We start from the raw sequence: 6000 nt of genomic DNA, 5'->3' as shown, positions 1-6000 counted from the left end.
GGGCGTCAGGTAAACACAAGCACAGTAGTCAGTGCTCTGGAAGAAGTGAGTTCTGGTGCTACAGAGCACAGAATCTTTTTTTAAAATTTAATTATTATTTTATATTGGAGGTTAGTTGATGTACAATATTGTGTTAGTTTTGGGTGTACAGCAAAGTGATTTAGTTATTCATGTATCCATTCTTTTTCAGATTCTTTTCCCGTAGAGTTTGTTACAGGATATGGAGTAGAGTTCCCTGTGCTATGCAGTAGATCCTTGTGGATTATCTGTTTTATATAGAGTCGTGTGTCTATGTTAATGCCAAACTCCTAATGTCTCCCTCCCCCCGATCTTTCCCCTTTGCAGAGCACAGAATCTTGGAAGGGAAAGTTCACGGTAGGCTTCTTGGAGGAGGTGCCATCCTTTCTAAGGATATGTAGAAGCTCCTGGGGTGGCAGGAGAGAGCAGTGTGTGTTGAAGTTTGAGAAATATAAGAAAATATGGCAAAACTAATGTACAGGACTGGAACTCAGGGTTTGGGAAAGAAATGAGAGTTGATACTGGAAAGTTAGTGGGGCCCAAGAGAAGGGGGCCTTGTTTGTCCTTTCAGAAGTTTGGGTGTTTATCCTGCAGGCTGTGGGAAACACCAAAGAAGAGTGAGATGGACTTGTGGTTTAGAGGCTCACTCGGACCTCCATGTGGAAGGCAGTTGATTTGGTGCAGGCTGAGTTGTAATCTGAGGGTCCCACTTAAGTTATAAAAGGTGGGACTGGATTTTGCAGATCTGAGAGAGAATGGGTGAGGTCTGGTGACCAGTTAGAAAAGGAAGGGCAGCAAGCGTGGGTGACAGTTTACAGCTGCATCTTTTTTGAGAGATACAGAGCACAGTAGAAAGGGATTGGGGGTGGCAAGAGGATCTTACTTCATCTTCAGTGCTTTAGAGGGGCCTGGTAGACGGGTCTGGACCCAAGGTACAGATCTGGGCTTTTTGGGAGGACAGGTCTTTGAAAGCTTGGTAGAGCCTTAGGTTACCCACAAGAAGATCCAAAGAATCATAGGTCTGAGAGATTTTTAAGTGGGTATATTTGAGGATGTTTATAAGCTGTGAGAAAGTAACCAGCAGAGTAAGGGTGTGAAGATGTAGGAGAGGAAATGATTGTTCATTTGTTTTCAGAAAGCTGAATACTCATCGTGTGCCTGGACCTTTTCCAGGATCTGGGGTTCACACCCTCTGTTATCTCTTCTGCAAGGATGGTTCAACTCATCCCCTGGTGAAGAGAAGTCAGATTATTCTTTGCATCCCATTCAGGTATAAGAACTGTTCTGTACCTCGGAAGGGACTTTACTTAACCAGAGTAACAAATTAGAAATCAAAAGAAATTAGAGCTGGAAGGGACCTTAAAGGCCACTGTACTTAATTTTGCCTAATATTTTACATTGAATGTAAGAAAAATTTATTGTAGAGCCCATTCTCTTCAGAGTTCCTTCACTGAACTTTCTTTATGTCTTGCATCCAGTGGGTCTATCTTGTAAATTTTGGCCTCCTCCTAAATTTGCTTCTTCATCCATATTACATTTGGCCCAGACTATGGCAGAAACTCCTGGGTGGTTCACGGCCCCTGGATTCAGTTCCTCTAAGTTCATCCGCCTGCTCGGGTTAAGTGATCTTCTAACATAAAAAGATGTGCTTAAAATAATGCTGCTAATGGCTTGCCCACACAGAGTTACTGCATAGTAGCCGCCCAGCGTGTGCTCTGCACGGAGGCGTGTAGTCTGAACTGTGTTCGGCCAAGCCTCATAGGGCTCTTTGCCCTGAGGAAGGGGAGCTTTTTGTGATCACTCCCTTTATCTAGTCGGTCCTTCAGCAGCGGGGAGCCTTTTTCTAATCAGCAGAGGCACCCTTACTCAGCCAGTGGTAGCCCCAGGTCTCACCACCTGTGGGATACAAGCCATGCTTTCTCCCAGGCTTGCTTGGGCCAACATCTCTTTCATTTCTGTCTCTTCTCACACTTGGACCCCTGGCCTTTAGTCATCCCCACCTGCAGTATTTACAGTGCCCATCAGGAGTCAGGCTTGAGTGTCTTTTCACAGATGTTCCCTCTGCAGTTAATGCACCTCCTACTCCAACTCTGCATAGCCTCATCTTTCTAGATTCTGCTTCAGGGTTATCATGAAGCCATCACTTCGATATAACATTCTGCCTCCAAAGGAACCTCTGTGCATAAAGGTTATGTTTCTTTAGCTCATGTGATTGAAATTTTGAGTTTACACATGTCCCTCCTTAATGAAGGCTTTAAGGGCAGGAGTTGTTTCTAATCCTTAGCACAGAGCAGATGCTTTTTTTAAAAATGCTTTTTAATGATAGAATGTGTGTTTTAAATCACTTATTTTACAATAATTTTGCTTTAGCTTCTGGCAGAAATAAAGTTTACAGAAGTCGTGTTCCTGTGAAAAGAAATAAAGATGTGAACTTCCAATTGTGTAAAGCTCTTAAACGCTGTGTAAGTGCATCGGGTGCGCTAAGGAACGTGGAGCTAAGTGGGCTAGTTGTGAGAGAGAGAGGCTTAACTATGTTAACAAAGGTAAGCCTTCATTGTGTCCTGCCAACATTTGATAGTTGCTTTTGGGCAAACTAAAGCCATAAAATTTTAAACTGTTCCTCGCCATTAAAGTGATTGAATATTGGGCCACTTTGGTGCACCTGTGTCTTGCGAATTGTCCAGTTGGAGATGGAGGTTTAGAAAGTGAGTTTCAGTCTTGTTTAAGACTCTTCCCATCAGACTGGGCTCGTGATTTCCTACACACCATGTTACTTCCTGTCTACCTTTTCTTGGTGTTGTTCATGCCTGGATTGTCTCCTGTACCTGCTCAAACCTTGGTCCATTCTCATTTGTACCATGAAATTTTGTCATTCTGGATACTGTCAGAACTAATTTTACTTAACTTTGTGTTAAGCCACAAACCACACATTTTGTATATTCTGTGTTTTGTGTTTGTCTATATTTTTATGGTTTCTCTTCAAGAAATATTATGGGAAGGGAAATAGCAAGATGTAAAGAGCAAAAAGGTCATCATTCTCTTTAAATTGTTAGAACATCTATCTGCAATCATAATTAGGATGCACTGTGGTATGTGTTAAAATAGTAAATACATGTAACGTCCCGTAGGTGCAGCACACTCAGTGGTGTTGGTGAGGGTGTGTCATGGAAGTAATCACAAAGCAGGTGACTGTTAGTTTGGGTCCTGAAACATTAGTGTGCCTTCCCTGTGTCCAGTAGTGGTCTGGAGGGGTCAGGAAGCCTGCTTTTCAATTTGAGGGAACAGAGGGTTTGCTCTGTTGCTCTAGTATACTGCATAGCAGCTAATAAAATACTGGGTTTATAGTTGACGTTTAAATCACTGATTGATCATTAAGATTGGGATGTATCTTTGGAAATGAAAATAGGAAGAACCTTATGCTTTTTCTTTTTTTCTTTTTTTCCCTATATCTGAAAAGGTATGTAGTACTTTGCTGAGTGGTTGGGAATAAAGTTTGCAGTATTCAGTGTATTCACTTTTAGTATCTAAATAGAATTAAACTGTTGCTGTAAACTGGAATAGCACTTTGTTACTGACAAGTTTTAGAATGCATCTGTTCGTCAATGACCTGTTTGGGAAGATTGTAGTTAATGATTTTGAGAATGTGGCTATAAACCTCCAATTGACTCAAGAAAAGCAAATAAGTCAAGACTGACAAATGTATAGGCTCTTCATCTTATTGTGTATGTGTGTTTTTTTTCCTTTTAGTTATTTGTCAAGGTATAAAGAATTCTATCACACTTAAGACAAGTAAACTTCACGGGGTGTATTCTGACATGGCAGGGAGCAGATCACATGGCCTAGATCTTAAAGGTGATTTTATGTTTAAACTTTCATGAAAACATATGTGATTGAAACACATTAATATATTGATACAGAGGGCAGTTAATTTTTGCCTTTATTTATTTTTTTTTTTTTGCAGTACTGTTGTGGCCTCTCCCGTCACGGAGCACAGGCTCCAGACGCACAGGCTCAGCAGCCATGGCTCACGGGCCTAGCCCCTCCGTGGCATGTGGGATCTTCCTGGACCGGGGCACGAACCCGTGTCCCCTGCATCGGCAGGCGGACTCTCAACCACTGCGCCACCAGGGAAGCCCTAATTTTTGTCCTTTGATACATGTGAGTGCAGCTTTCATTTTGCTGAAAGAATATGACCACTTTTCAGTTTGGGATTCTACCATTTAATAAAGATAGTCCACTTAATTTTAGAAATAAGAGATTTAATATATAATACCTAATATTACTTTTATGTATTTTTTTACTGAAAACATTTATTGTAATACTGTGAAGAAACTATGCCGTTATAGTCTTCAAGACTTAAATGAATCAAGTGTTTATTAGCTGCTGTAGTTTTTAAACTAATAAAAATCAGTACATCAGCAATTTGTAAATACAGTTTTTAAAATAATACCTTAAAACTTTACAGTGGTTATTATGACTGTATTTAGGCCTAAAGTTATTTAATAATTTGATATGAAGGCTTTTTAATAGTTTGATGATGCAGCTCAGGGATAGGTAAACTCTGGCTGGTAGGCCAGATGCAGCCCGTTGCCTGGTTTTGTAAAGGAAGTTTTTTTGGAACATAGTCGCACCCATTGTTTACATGGTAGTTATGGCTACTTTCACCCTACGCCAGTGGGGCAGAGTAGTTGCAACAGAAACTGTATAGCCCACAAATGTGGAAATGTTTAAATTTAGATTTTAAAAATTGAAAAATTCTTTGAGCCTATACAGGGCAAGTCCATTGACCCCTGAGGTAGAAAACAGTCAAGAACTTGGGTGCCGAAGCCAAGTGGCCTAGGTTCAAATTCCCTTTCTCCCATTTCATAGCTAGTGACCATGGGCAAATCACTTAACCTCTATGCCTCATTATGAGGTGTAAATGCACTCATTTGTATAAATAGTGCCTGGCACATACTAAGCACTGTGTAAGTGATTGCTGTTGTTTCTCCTTGGAGCTTTGATAAGTTATTGTTAATAGAAAAATGACACTAATGATTTTCCTTTTAGAGTAACAAAGGCACTTTGAGTCTTTTATTTTTTCAAGAATGTAATAAGACTTTTTTCATTTACAGTCAGTGTTCCCTGTTACCAAAATTTACTTTATGAATATAAAGAACTGAACGTCTTTAAGACAGTACTTTTGCTTAAATGTCAAACCATTATTTTTCCAAGGCACATCAAACTGGCTGTGCATAGTCCAGGCCTCTAAAGCTTGTGTGCATACCCTAGGTAGCATGTGAGATATACATTTTGTAAATATAGTTTTTAAAATAATGCTTGAGACTTCCCTGGCGGTCCAGCAGTTAACACTATGTGCTCCCAATGCCGGGGGCTTGGGTTCGATCCCTGCTCGAGGAACTAGATCCCACGTGCCTGCCATAACTAAGAGCCCACATGCCCCAACTAAACTATCCGGCATGCTGCAACTAAAGACCTGGCACAGCCAAACAAACAAATAAATAAATATTTATAAAATATAAGTAAAATAAAATAATGCCTTAGGAGTTAGGAAAAGAAAATATTAGAACATTTTTACCTTTGTATTATTTTAAAAAATCTGTGTAGTTTATCATGTACATAAATTATATGTATGGAACTTTGTGTATATAATTTGATAATAAATAAGATGCATATTAAAAAGTTTTCTTATGGTTTGCCCAGTCAGGTGTTTGGAGACCACTGGAGGACAGAATGATGAAATTTAGAGCCTCAGCAATGATAGAATTTAGAACCAATTCCCTGACTTAGAAGATAAGGAAAATAATTCATAGACTGTAATTGAGTTGTCCAACTTTACGTAAGTGTTCAGAAACAGTCTATCCAGTGGCTAGAATCTAATCACTGACCGAGTAGAATCTGGGTCACTGGACTCGTAAACCAGAAGTGACTGTTGAGTTTCTCAGGTTGATGCTCCTGGCATATATGCTTGATATGTGTGTG

This window comes from Mesoplodon bidens (genome assembly GCF_964165515.1).
Source record: "Mesoplodon bidens genome assembly, contig: HAP1_SCAFFOLD_671, whole genome shotgun sequence".
Classification (NCBI taxonomy): domain Eukaryota; kingdom Metazoa; phylum Chordata; class Mammalia; order Artiodactyla; family Ziphiidae; genus Mesoplodon; species Mesoplodon bidens.
Note: the sequence above shows the minus strand (reverse complement) of the source record.